Source organism: Xenopus tropicalis, chromosome 2 (genome assembly GCF_000004195.4).
Source record: "Xenopus tropicalis strain Nigerian chromosome 2, UCB_Xtro_10.0, whole genome shotgun sequence".
NCBI lineage: Eukaryota > Metazoa > Chordata > Amphibia > Anura > Pipidae > Xenopus > Xenopus tropicalis.
In genome coordinates this window covers 15,771,298-15,794,033 of record NC_030678.2, presented here as the reverse complement: position 1 = coordinate 15,794,033, position 22,736 = coordinate 15,771,298, and the positions used below count along the sequence as shown (strand labels likewise).

The following is a 22,736-nucleotide window of genomic DNA, read 5'->3' as shown; positions in this document are numbered from 1 at the left end:
ACACTCCAAAAAGCTTATTGATGTGCCTGCAACCAGAGCCATGGCGTAGGCCTGGGTGAAAACACGGAGCAGATTTGGGCACAGAACTACACACACATGCAATTTGGTGCTGAAATCTACTCTATGTATCTGGCCAAGCTTGGATCAGGTGAAGTTCTAGCTAGAATTATTGTCTTGTATGTGGGTTGAATGGCTGCACCTTCATCGCCCTCTGGAGATATTGGCAATGGTGCTAGTGTCTATTTGCCAACTATACAGCAATTTCACACCTTTTGGTACACACAATTTAATAGCTTAGTGGGCCACACCAAATTGGCCTTGCCAGTAGTTTGTCATAACATATGGAAATTCGGACTGCCACCTGACCAAGTCAGCTGACAAACGCCTACAATGACCTGATCTTGCACTGATCACAAGAACTTACTATTAGGCAACTAAAAGAACAGAAAAAGAGAATGGCACCACACCACTAAAAATGATGGACACCACGGTGCCCCTAAAAATTTAATGTACCATTGTTCTCTTTCTACCTACTGCTGCCATGTCTGGCCCTACTACAACCAGGCCCCAGGGCAGTCGACCCTCTCTGCAGCTCTGTTTACACCACTCAATTGTTATGTTGTTCAGTAACCACTACACAAATACCTGCTCCAAAGTGCAGATACAGAGAGCACCTCCTATCCCCCATTGGAATAGTGTATAAATATGCTGTAGAAATCCCTTCATTAACATATCAATAATGTTATCTCCCAACAAAGGGCAATGGAAGCAGTTGATGAAGATTAAGGGAGAATTAAAGCCCTACAAACAACTGCTATACGCATAATATATAAACCTTCTGCTTTATATTAGCTGGACACATAGTAGCCCTACAGCGGGGAAGATAGCCTCTGCCCCTCTTTGGATAAGAAGATAAACAGATTTATGTAGTTAGAGGGTGCCAAGTTTCTGCATTTTAGGCCCTACAGGTCTGGGCTACTAAAAAACACAGCAGAATAAATGCCCATAATGGAATCATGTGCTGTTGCCCAGTCTCAGATTTGCCTATAACCGGCCTTCCCCATTTGCTGGTAGAAATAATGATACAGTTTCGGAAACTTTCAAAAACATATGTCTCAAGTTTACGAGATGGGCTTTGGTTGTTTATTAGTTATATTTTTCCACTTGACAGTTGGAAGGGAGGGTCTGCTAACAGTAACAGAAAAAAAAAATCAATAAATAACTAGGAGACTTGTAATAGTTTAGGGGGCGTAGAAAGTAAAGATAGACAACCAGTGACTATTACGGAGTTATAAAATACCCTCCCATTTAACAGCTCTATAGGGAGTCAGGTAGTGGCCACTGAAAAAGGGGTATCTCCTGCTGTGAGGAAGGCTAGGGGGTCAGCCCCTAGGGCAGAGAGATCTAACAACTAAATGCATTGGTGCAAATAATGGAGACACTGCACCGTCAGCTCCAAAGGTTCAAAATGCAAAGAGATTATTAAAATAGCAATTATATTTGCCTATTTACACCCAAGAGGCAGTTCCAATCAGCAGCAGGGAGAAGGTAAATTCAAGGGATACCCCCGTATTGACTAACTGAAGCCCAATCTGCCATTATCAACAGCAGCGCCAACATTACTCTGATAAAGAAGCCATTTTCATATGTACAATGCTTACCACATGCAGGTTACCACATCAGTGCTTCATTTATTTAATGCAATCATTAAATGTAATTAATGGTCAACTAATGCCAAGGACATCTGGGCTTAATGTTTGTCCTTAATAGAGCTGCTGTATCGGGTCCCATAGACAGCAGCCACATGGCCCTCTCTTCGAGGCATCAGGGCTGCTGCCTATGGCAACTGATGCAGCTCAGAAGCTGATATTGACCTTACTACCTGGCCAGTGGCATATCTATGTGTCCTTCTGGGCACTGATTTGGCATAGAATGGCAGCCAGACGGCAGGGACATTGTCCTACATCCAATGTGTTCACAGGATTTTAGAAACAAGTTTTTGGGCTGTACATTCCACTCTTTGAATACACAGGAGGGTGGGGCACATAATGAGCACTGAGAGCAAACACTGAGCAGCGCAAATAGTCCAATAGTGAAAACCTACATCACAGATGTGTGCTGGGAAGGTTCTTGCCGGCTTGGCACCACCGCACCCACCACTACTTGCCACTAACAGGCATTCTGCTCTTTTGCTTTTTTTATTTTATTTGTATTTGTTCTTAAGAATATTTATTTTTCCACAGTACAGAGCCTTCCATGTCTGTATATTTTAATCATGGCTGCCATATTGCTTGCCTCAGCTGAGGCATTTTTCCTGATGAGAGATTTTCCCTGTGTCTTTGCCAGTAAAAGCCAGTTTCACAAGAAACACTTGCCCTGATGTTTCCCAGTTGCACCCCTGGAAATATTAGGGGTACATTTACAATACAGAAGTGAAGAGAAAAGCTGCAGTCAGCCATTATTTTGCACTTTTGCCACAGGCCTCTGTGCTCCACGTTGCAGTGCAGGGACCTGTCACTCGCCCCTAGAATATACCGCTGGCTTTTGTACCCCTAGGGTACCTCTCCTATGCCCCAGGGTAATGTAAGTGACACCTATTGTAAATTGAGTTATGTGCTGACGTAGGGCCAGTGCTGCCAAACATCAGAGGCCACAGCACAGAGATACCTTTGCAGAGTTGCCATTTGCTCTTGCTGACGGTACTAAAAATACCATGGGGGCTTGAAACTCACCAAAGCTGAAATAGATAGGGCCAAGCTGGGCAACCTAGTCACCCAAGTTACTCAAAGCCTAAGGGACTGTTAATGTTAATGATAGCCATATGGCAGCTCCCCTTGTACTTACTAACACAAATACACATTAAAAATGTACCAGGTACACAGCAGGCTCATACAGCACACTGTCCAATGTGACATTAACATTAAGAATACTATGTCTGTTTAATACCAAGCATTACAGAGCATCACCGGACAAGGCCTGGTCAGACAAAAGAATGTTTAACCATTTCTGTGCCACTGTGTTAAACAAAGTGTGACCAAATTTTGATTTTATACATACGCTGATAGAGATGCATTTCTGTGAAACAGTTAATTGCTGTAACGATCCTGAGCAACGTGTAGGCGGCAGCCATTGTTTATATATAGAACTGATGGACTTTCACCAACTGTAAACGTTATTTATACTAATGTACAGAGCCAGCTATTTCCATTGTTCTGCCAAGTGCCTATATGTGTATAAAAGTTTAATGTATATAATACCGCGGATTCTGACACAAAGGACAGTGCCCATTAATTCATATATCTGTAATAAGGGTCGCGAGTGCAAGCACTTAGTGGCGTGTCAGTGCTTCATATGTGACGCAGGCACAAATACACATATACCAGCCAAGGTGCTGCCTGAAACATCGCTCCCTCAGAATCAAGGCGTTTGTTTGGCTGATGCAACAAACACCAAATTCTTCATTATAGATTTGGCTCCATACCAAACCAAAGCCAAACCGTAATATGCTGAGGGTGAAAAATATGTGACCTTCTGCAGTCTGGTATTTGAAAGTCACATGACTTTTAGGCAAGACCATGACAGAAATGCAGTTCTATTGGGTTTTGACCCCACACAACACAAGGGTTGGCCAATTCTGTCATTTTCAATTGATTAGGCTACCTTTGCCCTGTCCTTGCAGCCCCCCAACCATAGTTTAAAAAATACCATTGGCCATGCTCCTCTCTCAGCACAAGAGAGAGGTCAAAACTCAAACAGGAAGTGACAAAGCTAACATCCTGTGAGTGCAAGACAGCATGTAACCTGGATGGGATTTAGCCTGTATGGCCAGCTAATCAAAGGCGCCTTTTACAGGCAAATAAATGGGATGGGGGGGGGGGGGCAGCAGTAATTTGATTAGGCTACACTTAGCTGCTCAGTGGGAAAATGGCTGCCCTGAACCACTGAACAATACTGTAACAGAGTCAAGTTTATGAAGTGGCACTCTCTTGATACCAGTACACTGTGCAATGGGTTTCAGTCAGCTGATATGTTGGATTGCTATTGCAATTTTCCTCTAATGCAGTCCCTTCATCAGTCGCTCTCGCGTGCCATCACCCTTGGGTAAGGTAGAACGTTCCCAGACAAGGCAACAATATTAGATAATCTGTGAGACAATGCAAATTGCAGCAGCAGGTCCAAACATGCAGTCTGCGTGGCTTCAGTGCACATCCATTTCCCCAGCGTAGGGAGACTGCAATCTCTGTTATGAGCCGCGTTGCAGAATAAGCAGCAGTCACTTGCATTAACTGTTACTCTTTGTGGGGGGGGGGGGGTCTCCCCATATAACACAGTGTCACAGCGCAGACGTTATAGGAAGGAAGAGAGTGGTAAAGGTACAACAAATTCAACTGCTGGCTGTGCAGGTGGCGCAGCAGCCCCAGACTGGCAAACTCTGCCAAATGCCAGAGGGGCTGCTGTAAGATGCCATAGACAGTCACTATTTATTGGGCTGGGGGGCTGTTTGTGCCTCTGGGTACTGGGAATGCCAGAGGGGCTGCTGTAAGATGCCATAGACAGTCACTATTTATTGGCCCTGATTAGGGCTGCTTGGGCCTCTGTGTACCTGAAATGCCAGGGCCTATTGGGTATACCAGTCCAGGCCTACGATAGGGAAGGTTTAAACATAAAATGTGCACTCACGGTGCCGATTGTCCCATGGTACCTCAAAAAGATACTGTAACCAGAAATGAAACCTTACTTTTACATCTATCAACATCTGTCCTTGCACGCTATTTATACATTTTGCCTCATCCCCCATGTTCTTCTATGAGGGAGCTGCCATATTTGTGCAGCAGTAGTTCGTTAGCATTAGGAGCTATAATTGACAAGATGCAATCATGTTGGCAAAACAGTCCGGATTAGGAACTTTAGGTAAAAATTGCTTACAAAAGCAGAGCTATCAGCGTGACCTACAGGTAAATTTAGGGACGCACCAAATCCAGGATTCAGCCTTTTTCAGCACGATTAGGATTCCTTGGTATTCGGCCAAATCTGTTGCAAAAGATTCAAGGTTTTGACGGATCATAAGACTGTGGATTCAGTGCATCCCTAACATTCATATTTTGAAATGTGTTCTTTTTAGTGTCAGTATCACTTTAAATGTGAGCCCAACAGGGGGGGCTTATACCTCAGGGGAAGGATATTGGCACATTGTAAACTTCACATGCGTCATATGCATTGTGACATTGCACAGTGCCTCCTAATACTTTTGATAGACGTGCAGCATTTCTATTAAATTAACTCCTTAGTAGTAACCATGGGCAACCAATCAGACTAATCCTAGTACAGTTGAACAAGACTTTATAACGTAGAACCCAGGATAGGCGAGTGTGCAGTACAACATGCACAACTGAAAATTACAGCGTAAAATGACTGGATTTACCATGCTTATTTGAGAGAGCTAATTCAATGGAATGCCAGGCCAGGTACTTTCTCTTTAAGCTGCCGCGACCATATATGGCTGCATTTATTTAACCTGTCAGTAACCAGAGCACTCAGCATCTCGTTAAGAATAACGAAGTTTACTTTAGCCGTGACCTGGGCCATGGCGGGAATATCCATCTTACATCAGGGGCTGGCGTGCAACCTGCCAGCATGTATACATTCAGAGCTCTCTATTTACACACTCAATGGAGGGCACTTTGCCAAATAAGGTGAGTGTGCTTCACAAACAGACATCGGAGGGATGTGCTGGATAAAATCAAAACAAATTACATTATTTCCCAATTTAACTTTTAGGGTTGGCACTGTGTGTTCCCCCATAGTCAAGCCCTTGACTGCCAACACTGTGGCAGCTGAGCAGTTTTTAGATTTTTCCATTAGAATATCATAGCTCTTCTACTTTCAACATCCCACATGAATTAAGAAATGGGCATACAAGTGCTAGTTGTGGCATATGACCTATGGGACCTCTGAGGGCAGGTGGCTACCCTGTTGCATTTATAGTAATTATATGTTTTTGAATGTGGGAGGGTAGAACTCAGGACCCCTGAGCTGCATAACAGGTGTGAGCCACCCAGTACTCATAATAACACTCTAGTGAGGGTACAAGCTATCCATCAGTACAATATATAGGCAAACCCACGGGTTGTCCCTGCTATACATTTACATCCATGTTCATCTGACTGCGGCCACAATGGTAACAGATCAGACCCTATAGACTGTTAAAGGAAAACTATACCCCCAGAACGAATACTTAACCAACAATTTATATTATGTTAAGTGACCTATTAATGAATCTCACCAAACTGGATTATATATATATAATATATATAGTAAATATTGCCCTTTTACATTGTTTCCCTAGGGCCACCATTTTGTGATGGTCTATGTGATCCTTGAGAGATCAGCTGATAGGAAATAATGCAGCTCTAACTGTAACAGGAAGTAGTGTGGAAGAAAAAGGCAGAACTCTGTCAATTAATTGGCTGATGGGGCCTAGGCATGTATGTGTGCCTTGTTTGTTATGCCCTTAATTCTTAATTCTAAAATTATACAATCATCTCTTAATATTTCCTTTAAATACAAAAGGAGAACACAAACGGACAACATAATGGGCCCATTAAACTTTTTGATTTCTATTGACATCAGAAAGGGTTAAACACTATCTAGACACACATTCTGTTTATTTATGGGAGATATTTATCTACATGAACATGACATTCAGTCACTTGACAAGACCTTTGATTGCTTTGACAAGAAAACCCGCTGCGTGTAACAATAACACTGCCAAGTAACCCATCATCTCTTTATTTTTCCTTTCATAACAGCGTAGGAGTTATGAGATCTGATACCCACCCCCCAATAAGATGTGGGGTTCATTATCTCTAGTTCTATCTGTCACATAAAAGCACATCATACTTTGCTGACACAAAAACCTTTATTACAAAGTAGAGTGAGTAACACTATGGCACTTCAAGTGATGCACTGTCCTATACCTTCTACTAAACTTCTCCACCCAGGCCCAACCTGACGCAAGGCTGGAACGAGACATAACAACCAATATCCAATGACGTCAAAGATAACTGGGCTCTCCAGTAGCTATATCACCAGCAAAGAAGGGGTGCCTGGATAACATCTCAAGTAGGATGGAGACATCTTAGCAGTTGAGCCTAATCGACTCCTGTAGGAAGTATATCAGCTTAAACCCACCTGACCCTAAGGTTTCAAGCCAACATTTCTGGTCCTTCAGCAGATTTGACTTCTGCTACCTGTTCCTTTCTATGCAACACTGCAGCACCCCAATGACATAAGGGGCTTCTCGGCCAGTTGGACCTGCATTATTGGGGTGCTATAGGCCCAACAAAAACAACAATTTGGGGAAAAGAAGCCAAAAAAACAAAGAGGTATCATCAGGATATTGGTTACAAGGATGGCACTCCGCTAAAATACTGGACTGCGCTAGAATTTGTGTCAGTATCCCTTTAAGGCACTCACTTGGAACTGTTGATATCCTTAGTCACAGTATCTAACGAGCTTTCCTACCCCTGTGAAACTAGATCATCCAATCCCGCTGGTCACCTAGCAACGCATGGTTTGTTCTGCATTTTTACACAAAAAAATGCCAGAACAAAATGTGTTCCTTTTGTGTTGAAGAGCAACATGCTATTTCAGGATATCACCGGCTCTAATTTTATAGCACTCGCCAAATTCTTATTTATTAACCAGCTCTCAGCTGGATAAACCTACGCTTCTTAGTTCTAAGGTGTTGGAGCTAAGGTGTACAAACAAGTGACCGGCAGGTAATATACTAAAAAATACCCAAATATACTAGCTGTTACTGGACTTCAACACCCAACAAATGGTGGCCAAACTCCACTTATTGGGCAAGGTGTCCAAATGAGCAGTTCTTCTATATGTCCAATATAGTCACTGGTGGTGTGCTAAATAGGTCAGTCTGACCAGTTGTTAGAGGATAACATCAAGGGCCCAAAGCTGTATTCACATGACTGGATATCAAACCCGCCCAATAGATATCTAGATGGTGTTTGTACATTTATCAGTTGGACATGCCTTCATATTGGCTCCATATGTGGACCCATAAGCTGGCAATGCCCTCTAGAGTGGCCAGCTGAGCAGCTAATATCGGCCCATAAAGATGTTTTGAGATTATGGGAGTTTCGTTCCACTGACTGCTACAGATGGTGATGCCCCTCCTGCAGGGTAATGAGTGAGCAGACTCTTCTACATGATATTGGCTTGCATGGATTCCACTGACAGCAGCCAATCAGTAATGAGCTGGCCAAGCACATAAGCAGGAACCAGCTCCTTATGCTGAAACCACTGCCTTATAATTTTCCTTTTGCATTAAAAAAAAGTTACACCTCAGTTTACAATAATACTTTTCCATGGAAGGAGGGGGTGTCAGTAAATAAAGCTTAAAGGGGAACTCTGGCTTCTAAACCAAAATTTGTTAAAGAGCCCCACACGACACAGAAACCCCAAATATACATATCACTGTAATTGGTTCCTTTAAAAAGTATAAAAAATACCATTTTTATATGCTGAAATTCAGCTGCAAAACAGTTCTTTTCTTGCTGCATCATTTGAAATCCTGGCAGGGGAGGAGGGACTAAAACATTGATGTTACATATTGTTAACAACTTCCCCACAGCTTACAGACAGCCTGCAGGAACTACATAACCCACAATTCATTGCACTGTGATGTTTTTTTCCTTATTGACATCACATGTGCAGGGAATTGTGGGATTGGGAGGATGCAGGGGCTGAGGACAGGCGACTACTGTTACATTTTATTTAAGTGTCAAAGTAGTCAGCCAGATCAGCAGGGGAACTTAGGGGCTTAGGGAACTGTTCCAAACCATATTATTACAGTAAAATCATGAAAAGGCTGCATACTTTTTAACTGATGCATATTGCAAAGTTGCATAAAACTATGTTTACTTTTTAAAAAGCTTAAGTTGTGTTTGGGTGGAGTTCCCATTTAATAATAAACTAGAGAAGGGTTACCATTAAAGGCCCACTAAACCTATATGAGGTGAATATAAAACTTTATGTGTATTGTGTGATTGCTATGAAGATGCTACAGGCGGCTGTGGCCAGCCATAAATTGCTCCACGTGGAGTGATGCCAAAGCCTTCTCATAGCCTGAATAAACAGTATAACCCTATGCCCAGGCTTGGTTTCATCCAGCCCCCCAGACCATCCTTCATAGACCCCATTCTGTTCCTCCACACCCCCTGCCAGCCACTGCCAGAGGTATAAATAAGGGTTGCTCCTTTATTCTTGCAAGTGCAGCTGTCTAAAACAAATGTATGGGTACTGTGGCCAATTAATGTAATGATGCTTTAATGTAACACATTAATGGGGTTATGTAATAAAAGATGCAAAGTTTGCTCAGGAGCAGCAACCCATTGCAACAAATCAGCAGGAAGCATTTACTGGTCTCCTGTTTAAAATCAAACATCTTATTGGTTGTTATTGGTTGCCTTTTATTACATATGGGGGTAAGGGTCTATTAAAACCAGGATAGAACTTTAGGCCTTTATATCACAGGGAGGCACTTTGTTCAGGATCATGTGGAGTAGGTGGGTTGTATTGGAGGATGACAGCAATGGAAACCAGAGAGACAGTGGGGCTTATAACATAAACAGCGTATTGCTGTTGGACATGGGAAGTAATTCAGCATGCATAGGCATTAATACAAACACAATAAAGTTGTATGAATAATCTTTGCCATATACAGGTCATACCAGCTTTAGGCAGATGGTGCTACCTTACCAAGGGCACATCAGGCTGCTGGGTCACAGCGATGACAGCAATAGGACTTACTCACCTGTCTGACAATATGACTTGCTGCGCTTGCTAATTATTCTGTCTCGTTGTGTAACTGCATTTTCTCACACCCATCCCACTGGCTTGTTTTGTTCTCTCTTTTTTTTATGCCTCCATGTTCCTATCAGACGTACAGCATCCCAGAGTATCGTCGATGTGCACGATATAAATCATCAATAAATCAACAAGACTAATGCATGGGACAAGTCTTTCTCATAATGCACAGTTCAATCTATTTGACTCAGATTACTGCACCATTAGTAGGTATCATTATGCCCTATAGAGCCGACATAGACAAGCAGATGATGGTGTTCATGTACAACTCCCAGCACTCTGCAAGCAGCCAAATATACTGGACCGCCCACTGGACAGTTCTACTTTATATAAGTAAGTGGGCTGCTTTGTCCAGGCCCAAACAGTACTATAGTTACCTTAGCCATATTGCTTTGGCAGGGTCACATGACATATTCAGCTTTTCATAATAAACTTTAAATGTGCATTTTGCATTTTAAAGATCTACAAAATAACTGATATTTTATGCAATATGTCCTATTACATGCATTGCAGCCGTTGGCGGTTGAGCTGCTATATGTTCCCAAAACAAACTACAGGCAAATGGATATTATTCATGCAAGGAAAAGACTATATTGCTATAAATAATAGATATTTCTGGAAGCATTTACATGCAGGAGGAATATATATCCCACAGATCCCTCCTACACATCAGTGATTTTAACACCATTCCCCCTGCTCTGTTATTCCTACACTGCCTCAGCTCTCATCACTCTCAACACGTTTCTTTGAGATTTGTACATTAACGCAAGGTAAGAATCTAGTGAAAGCACTGCCTGTCTCTATGGCACTCCTGCCCATTAAACAGGTATGGTATTCCTTATCAGGAACCCCTATGGCAAGAAATATCCAACAACTCAAATATACTCTGTGACTGCCTAGTTATACCAAGGGCAAGGAAAAGATTCAATAAGGATGGTTATTTTGGAGACAGTTACGAGGGCATAGATCCAGGGTAGTAAAGCAGCCCAATAAATAAAGGACATGATTATAAATGTGACCATACACGTGCCACAAGAGCTTATACTCAACCAATTGGGCAGAACTGACAGGGAGTGTATGCGGGGATACACACAGAGCCGTGGAAGTTATTATTGGTACACTTATGGCCAACTTGAACCTAATCCATTGTGGCACTGTAGCTGTAAATCCATACCACAGAATTGCCCAAAATGTAGAAAAGTAGACAAGAAAATACCTAACTTGAACCTGTTTGTGGCTGTAGCCCACTTTAACCCCCCAGCCCCAGTGCAATGTTTCCCCTAATAGTGGTACAGGCTTGATAGTGCCAGTCCTTGATCCCAGTTACAAAGGTCTCTTTGTAGAATAAAAGATACTATGGCACTTGCAAAAGTGTAAAGGTGAATTATTTTTTTGAAAAATTGTAAATTTTTTTATTTTTATTTTTTTAATTCTCATTTTCACTTTTGCAAACCGAAGTGCCACAGCATCTTTCATTCTATATGTTTTGTTACCCCTGGCAAGGGTCCTAGCCGCTTGAACACCCATCCAACAAGGGTAAACTAAGGTGGTTGTTGCTCTCTTGACTGTACAAAGGTCACTTTATGACATCCAATGGGGCAATTTATGGGCTGCCTGGATCTAAGGCCTATGGTATTCATTGTATTTTTTGTGCCAGCATTTTTACACTGATTTGGTCTCTCCTCAGCTTTGCATTGACCGAATAGAGACAGAAGATTTGTCCATTAATAGGCAGATTACAGACAGTCACTGCACACACATATAATAAGTGAACTGGCGAATCAGTATTTTCTGTGCCAGACATAACCCTAAGGTAAGGAAAATTGAGAGAGGGAGGAAAACACTGGCAAAAGTATCCATATTTTCTGACATATTAGGATATTTAATGGTTATTTAAAGAAACAGGTAATGGTAAGGTTGTACTTACATGTCCAGAGATGCCACGCAATGTGCACAGGGCAGGATCTGCAAAGAGCAGGGAGCAATGAATATTTCAGCACAACACACATGTGATTAAACATTAAATAGCACCATGCTCGGTGCTTTAATACAAGTGCCACTCAGCTTTAGTGGAACTGGCACAGTAGGTCAGCAAATTGGATCTACCTAGAAACAGCGGTGTCACCGATCTACTCTAGGAAGGAAATAGATACAAGTCGGCCATTAAAGGTAAAATAAACCATGTTCATAAGCAGAGTTCAAACACTTTTATTTATACTGGCAGGCCGTAGCTGTGCATTGGTGCTAGGTGCAAGGAGAATGTATGGGTGCAGGTTATTCCTATAGTAATATGAGCAGGTTCCCCCCCCAGCCCAGCGTCCCATACCAACCAGTCAGCAGCTGCTTTTATTACTCCAGTAAATTCTAACTGCTGATTGGTTGCTATAAATCCCTAAACTGAGTAATTTAGTCATGTATCTATCTCAACTCCCCCAAGCCTCTGCCTTCAACCACCAAATTAAGCAGCTTACTCTTATTACCATCTTTATCATCCTTTATGTTTGTAAAGATTTTTTTCTCAGGGGAACCAGATCTGCTACAGGCAGCTCACAAATGAGATTATAGATTACTACTGGTATAAGATCCATTATCCAGAAAGCTCCAAGGCCATTTCCCATAAAATTCTGAATTTCAAAAATGATTTACCCTTTTTTCTGTAAATATAAAACAGTACCTGTACTTGATCCCAACTAAAATATAATTACTCCTTATTGGGGGCAGAACAGCCCTATTGGGTTTATTTCATGGTTAAATGATTCCCTTTTCTCTGTAATAATAAAACAGTACCTGTACTTGATCCCAACTAAGAAATAATTACCCCTTATTGGGGGCAGAACAGCCCTATTGGGTTTATTTAATGGTTAAATGATTCCCTTTTCTCTGTAATAATAAAACAGTACCTGTACTTGATCCCAACTAAGATATAATTACCCCTTATTGGGGGCAGAACAGCCCTATTGGGTTTATTTAATGGTTAAATGATTCCCTTTTCTCTGTAATAATAAAACAGTACCTGTACTTGATCCCAACTAAAATATAATTAATCCTTATTGGGGGCAGAACAGCCCTATTGGGTTTATTTAATGGTTAAATGATTCCCTTTTCTCTGTAATAATAAAACAGTACCTGTACTTGATCCCAACTAAGATATAATTACCCCTTATTGGGGGCAGAACAGCCCTATTGGGTTTATTTCAAGGTTAAATGATTCCCTTTTCTCTGTAATAATAAAACAGTACCTGTACTTGATCCCAACTAAAATATAATTAATCCTTATTGGAGGCAAAATAATCCTATTGGGTTTAGTTAATGTTTGAATGATTTTTTTTAGTAGACTTAAGCTATGGAGAGCCAAAGTACAGAAAGACCCCTTTTCTGGAAAACTCCAGGTCCCGAGCATTCTGGGTAATAGGTCCTATAGCTGTATAAATTGTATAAACAGAGTTACTGTACTACAGGGGGATCATAGAGACTAACCATTAAAGGAACAGTAACACTAAAAAATGAAAGAGCTTTAAAGTAATAAAAATATAATGCACTGTTGCCCTGCACTGGTAACACTGGTGTGTTTGCTACAGTAACACTACTATAATTTATATAATAAGCTGCTGTGTAGCCACAGGGGCAGCCATTCAAGCTGGAAAAAAGGAGAAAAGGCACAGGTTACATAGCAGATAACAGATAAGCTCTGTAGAATACAATGGTGTTTTATCTGTTATCTGCGATGTACCTGTGCCTTTTCTCCTTTGAATGGCTGCCTCCATGACTACATAGCAGCTTATTTATATAAATTATAGTAGACTTTCTGAAGTAAACACACAACTTTTACCAGTGCAGGGCAGCAGCACATTATATTTTAGTTACTATTATACACTTTCATTTTTTGGTGTTACTGTTCCTTTAAGAACATGGATGCAGGGATAATCAGTAATATCGAAACAGGGTTAAACAGAACCTAAAGCAGCATGACAGGTACACAAAGGAAAATGCTCTGTGCATACAAAGAACTGTTTCCCCATTCACAAAATACATTTCCCCTTTATCTGCAATACAGGTTACACTACTCCCCTGACATCTTTTCCCTGGGGCCCTGACCAGAGCTTAAAAATTGCTTTTGTGAACCAGGCTACAAACACAGGGGAGCCATTTACATCCTGAGAGGTTGGATCTATTTGCCCATTTGATAAAGAGTCCTTTCAAGCAACACGCATCCATCCTGGGTTCCAAGAGAGAACCGGTTATGGGAAAAAAGGTATTTCGATCGGAAGGCACGGATTAAAAGGGGTTGTTCACCTTAAAATTGACTTTTGCTATGATGTAGACAATTTGCAATTGTTTTAATTTTTTGTGGTTTGTTCAGTTATTTAGCTTTTTGTTCAGCAGCTCTCCAGTTGGGAATTTCAACAGCTATTTGTTTGCTCGGGTCTTGTTTTCCTTAGCAACCATGCATCGGATTGAATGAGAGACTGGAATATGATTAGCAGAGAAGCTGAATATAAATATACGGAATAAAAAGTAACGATAAAATTGTAAGCTCACAAAGCAAAAGTTTTCTCGCTGCTGGGGTCAGTGACCTCCATTTGTAAGCTGGAAAGAGGTACAAGAGGAAGGCAAATAGTTCAAAAACTACAAAAAAAAAAAAAATAATGAAGACCAATTGCAAAGTTGCTAGAAATAGGGCACTCCGTAACTTTTTTTTAACTAAAAGTTAACTGAAAGGTGAAGCCCCCCACTACAACTAGCATTTTTATTATGGAATGAAGGAAGGGTTTTTTTCTTTATTCTTTGCCAAAGTGATCCCGTGGCTTTCCAACTGGGGCTGGTCTACAAGCCCAACATCCTAAGGGTGAAGACACACAGAGCTACTTGTAACGGCTACGAAACCCCAGAAAATACCCTGCCATAGACAATACTGAGAATTGCCTCTGATAAAACACATGTAGAGACAATTATCAGCAAATAATCAGCATTGTCTGTTTTAGTAGCAGTGACAAGTAGCTGCTACTAGTAGCTCTGTGTGTCTTCACCCTAAGGGCTCTGGCACACGGGGGAGATTAGTCGCCCGCGATTAACTCCCTGTTCGCGGGCGACTAATCTCCCCGAGTTGCCTACCCCTGCCATCCCACCGGCGAACATGTAAGTCGCAGGCGGGATGGCAGACGCGGCGGGGCGATTTCCGGAAATCGCCGAAAAAGACTCGCGAGTCTTTTTCGGCGATTTGCGCGAAACAGGTAGTTAATCGCGGGCGACTAATCTCCCCCGTGTGCCAGAGCCCTAAAAGCCAATGGCTGGGAGCTGCAGTTCAGCAAGAGGTGGAAGAAGAGGAAGATGAGTGGGAAAAGGCCACAGAATAGAAATAACCATACTAGACAGCTAACATGTAGCAGGGGTGCAGGAGAATACATGTAGCCTATAGCACGTGTGTACTGTGTAGGTGTCTGGCACTATAAGCATGACTTGGCATGCCAACGTACAGCAAACTGATACCGCGCTGAGATCACTCCAGGGGGTGGTTCAAGTATTTTCATATATAGTGCAACTACCCTGACAGCCTGGGGCAGCCGAAACTGATACCTACTCCCAACCTGCTAGTGATTTATACCCTTACCTTGAGATATGCAGATACACATCAGTCTAGAATTCCCACACAGCCTCACCTGGAATCCATAAATTTAGAATGTCCCCAACGGGCAAAAAATAAATGCCCCCTATCTCTGGGGCTACATTTCTACCGAAAGGGGCATGGAATAGGAGGGCTGCCAATCCAGGCAGCAAAAGGTATAACCTTCATGGATAATTAATGGCATTAATTGTGTGCTTAGACCATTTACTTCTTAAAAGGAACAGCAACACCAAAAAGATGAAATTGTGTTTTCAAATAATTGAAACATAATAAAGTGTATAAACATAACAAAGTATATATAGAATATAGTTTACATGAACAAAGCTGCTGTGTAGCCATGGTGGCAGCCATAAAAAAATTACAAAGTATTAGAGGCACAGGTTGCATGGCAGATAACAGATGTAGAATGCAATAAGTTGTGTTTTTGCTTCAGAAAGACTATAGTAGCATTTGTGAAACAAACACACAATTGTACCAGTGCAGGACAACACTACATTATATTTTAATGACTTTAAAATGTTTTTTTGGTGTTACTGTTCCTTTAACTATATTTATGGATAGTGTGTGTTTTCATTGATGCAACAGCACAGAATATCTGCCACCATTAGATGGCACTGTTCTACTAAAATCTACAGGAAATAAGCGATGACCTCATCCAGCAATGTCTAGGGGAAACAACATGGCAGCTCCCACCCCGTAGGTATAAACACAAATACTTACAGTAGGATTGCTCTGTGCACACTATAATCTGGATTACAGAGTAGAAATAGCACCTGTAAAGGTTATATTTTCCCTTTAAAGAGCCAAATGGGTGTTTATTTTGTTTCTGCAGCCAGAGGAGAGAAGGTGTCAGATACCACAGGTCTCATTTCCTTGTCACACTGCTCATTCTATGAATAAAATAGCTGCCTTTGCACCATGTTACACTATTTTGGTACAGGTATGGGATCCATTATCCAGAAACCCATTATCCAGAAAGTTACGAATTACAGAAAGTCCACCCCCATAGACTCCATTATAAGCAAATAATTCTAATTTTTAAAAATGATTTCCTTTTTCATAATAATAATAATAATAATAATAATAATAATAATAATAATAATAATAATAATAATAATAATAATAATAATAATAATAATAATAAAACAGTACCTGTACTTGATCCCAACTAAGATATAATTACCCCTTATTGGGGGCAGAACAGCCCTATTGGGTTTATTTCATGGTTAAATGATTCCCTTTTCTCTGTAATAATAAAACAGTACCTGTACTTGATCCCAACTAAGATATAATTACCCCTTATTGGGGGCAGAACAGCCCTATTGGGTTTATTTCATGGTTAAATGATTCCCTTTTCTCTGTAATAATAAAACAGTACCTGTACTTGATCCCAACTAAGATATAATTACCCCTTATTGGGGGCAGAACAGCCCTATTGGGTTTATTTCATGGTTAAATGATTCCCTTTTCTCTGTAATAATAAAACAGTACCTGTACTTGATCCCAACTAAGATATAATTACCCCTTATTGGGGGCAGAACAGCCCTATTGGGTTTATTTCATGGTTAAATGATTCCCTTTTCTCTGTAATAATAAAACAGTACCTGTACTTGATCCCAACTAAGATATAATTACCCCTTATTGGGGGCAGAACAGCCCTATTGGGTTTATTTCATGGTTAAATGATTCCCTTTTCTCTGTAATAATAAAACAGTATCTGTACTTGATCCCAACTAAGATATAATTACCCCCTATTGGAGACAAAACAATCCTATTGGGTTAATTTAATATTTAAATTATTTTTTAGCAGACTTAAGTTATGGAGATCCAAATTGCAGAAAGATCCCTTATCCAAAAAAACCCAGGTCTCAAGCATTCTGGATAACAGGTCTGTACTCTCTACAGACTAGGAGATATCCTGAGGAGTTCACATAACATATCATGGTCCCAGGACTGGTATGTGAATCTCCCTGTACATCTCCCAGAAAGATTATAACCCAACAGGAGGGCTATGGGAGCTGATAATGAACCTTATAGCTTTCTATCATGAGACCAGGGCAGCTAAAGCCAGGCTAGAACTGCAAGCTGAGACTGTAACACATTCACATGGATGGAAGCAAAAGGAAAACTAAGGGAACGTTCAATATGGTGAATATTAGGTAAACTGCAAACAGATTATATTTTCCTGTTTCCTGATTGCTTTCTGTTTTTTTTTACCCGCCCAGTAACAGCCACAGATTGAACAGGGTCGAGGCTGACGCTGAGTTCCAAAGCCAATTGGCTGCGGGTATCTGTAAGCGCTAAATAATGCACGTGTTCCAGTAACCTTGTGCCGCCGCCGCAGTTCAACCACAGACCGTGCAGTTTTTCCATGGCTCAGCAGCGAATGAGCGTTCCTCCCAAACTCCTGTGCGGGGCTTTCATGCATGCAGAGAACAAGCGGTCGGCGCAGTTTCACAAGGTTCATTCGCTCGCTCTACATCTGTCGAGAACTCCTCAGGGCTATTAAGAGTTATCAAGAGCCTCGAGAGCAGTCAACAACCGGCAGATGAATATGCAGTCGTTCTTAATGGGGCTTCAAAAGTTTTGCTGCGGAGCTTAGGAAACGCTCCATGATTTGTAAAGAGGTTTAGAAATACTTGTACTTGGGTTCCGACTGCGACCCTGTAAGTGAATACATCCTGCCCATATATGATAGTAGTTGCCAAATCAGCCCCTGAATCGCCAGCTTATTGGCCCGGGGGCCTGAACAGTTCTGGGGCTCAGGCAAAGGCCTTTTCCCTTTATGGCCATGGAAGCCTGCAGTGATTTTTTATATCCTTATATTTTACAACAGGGGGAGCATATACACAATGTGACAGGGACTTGGGTTCAACCAATTCCCATACAAGAGACCACGTCAGACAGGTGAGGCAGCTATAAATATCTGCAGCTCTTGTCTTAAAGTCAGGCACTACTTTCGGCTTTCCAATCAATCATTGGTCAATGTTGTTTATACAGTTTATTGTTAAAGGGAAACTAAACCCAGTGTCAGACTGGAGTGCCAAGGGCCAACCAGAAAACAAACCTTAGATCTTGGGCCCACTCTGATCATTCACTAGTCTCTTAATTACTTATTTTTACATACTATTATCTATCCTTTCCCCCATTTCTTCTGTTTCTTCTCATATAGAATTGAGTAATGGCCATGGTATAGGCATACAGGGCAAATGGTAGGGTGAGTGTTCCTGGTATCCTGGGGGGCCAGTCTGACACTGACAAGCAATGTAGGTCTTTATAAAAAAAAAAAACAACATATCACATAAACAAGCTCATATGTAGAACCCTGCCTCATCTAAATTTTTCTAAAAATATACTTATTTAGTAGTATGTGCTATTGGGTAATCCTAAATAGAAAATTGCCATTTTAAAAATTAAGGGCCGCCCCCTGGGATCATAGGATTCACAGTGCACACAAACAAGCCAAGGCACACTTACATGCTAGGCCCCATCAGCCAATGAATGGGCAGAGTTTTGCCTTTTGCTCCCACACTATTTCCTGTTACAGTTAGAGCTGCATCACTTCCTGTCAGCTGATCTCTGAGGGGGCACACAGCCCATCACTAAATGGCGGCTCAAGGGAAAGGATGTAAAAGGGCAATATTTACGGATATATATTCCAGTTTGGCAAGATTCTTTAATAGGTCACTTAACATAATACAAACTGTCTGTTGGTTAAATATTCATTCTGGGGGTATAGTGTTCCTTTAAACTCGGAAAATGGATGAACACAATAGCCATATCCAATTCTGCACAATAAGAAGGGAATACACGCTGCACCCACAGACAGACAATCTGCCCTCTGCCGCACAGTAACCACGGCCGCCCTGATTGGGTAATGCAACCTGCTATAATAGCTGGAATGATCTGGAACAACAGTGTATTTATATATATTAGCAATATCAAAAATGTGAGATTCAGTAGGGTCTGGAACAGACAAAAGTTTGGCTCTTAGTACTACAGCCTTAGTGGGGTTGCTGAGAGGCACATTGCTAAAAGCAGCCCGATCAACATTCCTTCGGGGCATGTCCTGCTATGATTACGCATTTACTGGGGCCTGTCAGGACTGACGCGGCACAAATGCATTATGAATGAATGTTGTGAACACATTATATACATAAATATGTATTCTGGTTGATGCAGTTAGTTAAAAATAAATGTGAGAAATGCACATCAAAGCACATAGAAGGTACCATAGCCCTGTCTGTATATAAACATCTGAGTACCACCCATGGGTACAGTAGCCTTGCCTATATACACACACCCTCGGTTACAGTAGCCTTGCCTATATACACACACCCTCGGGTACTGTAGCCTTGCCTATATACACACACCCTCGGGTACTGTAGCCTTGCCTATATACACACACCCTCGGGTACTGTAGCCTTGCCTATATACACACACCCTCGGGTACTGTAGCCTTGCCTATATACACACACCCTCGGGTACTGTAGCCTTGCCTATATACACACACCCTCGGGTACAGTAGCCTTGCCTATATACACACACCCTCGGGTACTGTAGCCTTGCCTATATACACACACACAACTTTGGGTACTGTAGCCTTGACCTTATATATAATATACACCCAAGGGTATAGTAGTCTGCCTATATACATAGTTTTGTATACATTTTGCCTGCAGTAGTCTGCCTATATACTGTACATACATTTGGGTACTGGAGAACCCATATACAAACCCATGAATACTATAACAATGCCTATATACATACAGCCATGAGCACTGTAGCCATGACCTTATACAAAATTGCATGTAGGTAACCATGGGTGGGTACATGCCCATATATGTACCCATGTGTATTGCAGCCTTGCCCATATACATACCTATGAGGACTGTGGCCTTCACCATAAACACAGGGATTACAACAGGGCTACACAGCAGAAAGTTCCAACCTATCAAAGGCAAATAGGGGCTGCTGGGAGTTGTAGTATAAAAACATCTATGGCATTTACATAGCAGGACTGAATGACTGTTTAGCCTACACCCCACCAAGGCTGCATAGGGCAATAAGCCTATAAAACAAACGCATTCTATACATGTACCCTCACCCTGGGACCCAAAATGCTGTTGCCTAGCAACCAGTAATACACCAATGGTGTGAGAGCACATGTGTAAGTGCAAACAGCTTTATGATGCTCTTAGAAGCAAAAGGCCCCAGGGGGTCCCAATGTTTACGTTAATGCCTGTAAATGCAGCAGAAGATCCAAGGACTCTAGGAACAGAAAGATTAATGATCCTGAGGCTCAGACGGCCACAGTAATGATTGTTATTTATACTATATTTATATAGCCCTATTTGTATTTATATAGCCCTACTCGTATTTATATAGCCCTACTTGTATCTGCAGCAGCGTGTACTGTGTAGTCTAAAGGTGGCCATACACGCACCGATATTATCGTACGAAACCTCGTTTCGTACGATAATCGGTGCGTGTATGGCATGTCAGCGAGCCGACCGATATCGCAGGAAGCTGCTGAAATCGGTCGGCTCGCCGATCGGCCAAGTTAGAAAATTTTGATCGGGCGCCATAGAAGGCGCCTGACCAAAATTCTCCCTTCAGAGCTGAATCGGCAGAAGGAGGTAGAAATCCTATTGTTTCTACCTCCTTACCTGCCGATTCAGCCCTGAATGGTGTGTGGCGGATCTGACGATGTTTCGTGCGACCGACGGTCGTACGAAACATCGTGAGATCGCCACGTGTATGGCCAGCTTTAGTCTAAGCAAATTGGCTACAGACTCCTCTATCCCTGACAGTGCCCTAAGGCTCTACCTGGCAGGATGGCGGTAGTACCTGGCAGGATGGCGGTAGTACCTGGCAGGATGGCGGTAGTACCTGGCAGGATGGCGGTAGTACCTGGCAGGATGGCGGTAGTACCTGGCAGGATGGCGGTAGTACCTGGCAGGATGGCGGTAGTACCACCAACATCATTGTTACTTAGCCGCTAAGCAAATTAAAGTACATGAGAAACCAGAATCCGAGAGAAATGTGGATGATGTATGCCAATATAGTGGCTGTATTAGGGACATTAACCTGTGCTTTATTTATTCTACAATAAATGGAGGGCTGGCATTCTGACATCCAGGGCATACATCATCCAGCATAGAATAAACCTCTCTATAAACCTGCCTGGCCTTACGGGTCATGTAGGGTCTTCCCAGGACTGGGCCTACCTCTCCCCTTCCCATCTAGTGCCGTATCTCAGGTTCTTACAGTGTTCTGACTTGAGTGTGAAACATTCTTCCCCAGCAGTAGCAGTAGTAATGCCAGTTCCTATACAAGGCTACTAAGGCTTATGGACAGCTGGGCTACAGAGAAAGTACTATCTGGTGGTCTGGACATTGTCAGAATTGTGTATATAGCCTGCTTGCCTGTCATATGGCTCTATAACAGGGGGTGTATTCACCATGAAATGTAGCTTGATTATTTCATCTGTCAGGCAGGCCAAGGAACCAGTGGAGATAATGTGCCCTGTTGGGTGGCTTACACTACGGTGATTGATGAGGCGCCATCCTGTCCTACACGGCTATTTACCCATAAGTGCCGGCTAACCCACAATAAAATCTGCGGAGATAAGGAAGCAATGTACAGCGGTGCCAATATTGATCTGTTATGGCTTCTGTACAACCCCTATAAAATGGAATGACCCAGAGTAAATCTGCTTTGGCATTTAATGTGTCGGTGACTGGTTACACACGGTGCATTGCTAATGATCTAGATATTGATCCGGGGAGTTCCTAGAACCTGGTACAGACAGGTAGAACACTGATGAGAAGGAATTAAAATGGACTTTGGAACCCTTTTCCTATAAGCACCATGATAAAGTGGATGGGCATCATACGGACGGGACCAGGTACTTAAAATTACTATTTAAATTAGTGGGGGGTCATTTCTAAAGTTCATGCAGAGAAAAAAAAATTCGCAAATGGTTGTTTTGTGCATATTCTCCCCTAAATGTTTACATTTTGCACTACTGTACCCATCTTTCTTTTTCTGCAAATTGGACACAAAAACTGCAAATGTGATTGCGGTTTGCATGAGCAGGCCCTCTTTGCGTGTTTATTGTGACGCAGAGTGTGCGCATAAATATTTGCAAATATACCATATCTAAAAAGCTATCGTGCTGTGAATAAAAAAATCAATTATGTTTGCACATTAAATACACCAG

At 41.9% G+C, this 22,736-nt stretch overlaps 1 protein-coding gene across 5 annotated transcripts in view; it reads right to left on the bottom strand.

The window, feature by feature from the left end:
• tiam1 (T cell lymphoma invasion and metastasis) overlaps positions 1–22,736 on the bottom strand; it is a 179,094-nt gene that overhangs the window by 84,229 nt on the left and 72,129 nt on the right. For all 5 annotated transcript variants that reach the window (XM_002938441.5, XM_031896573.1, XM_031896574.1 and 2 more), the window contains one exon: positions 11,816–11,853. The gene's annotated coding sequence lies outside the window, so the exon portion shown is untranslated. The remainder of the gene's footprint in view (positions 1–11,815; positions 11,854–22,736) is intronic.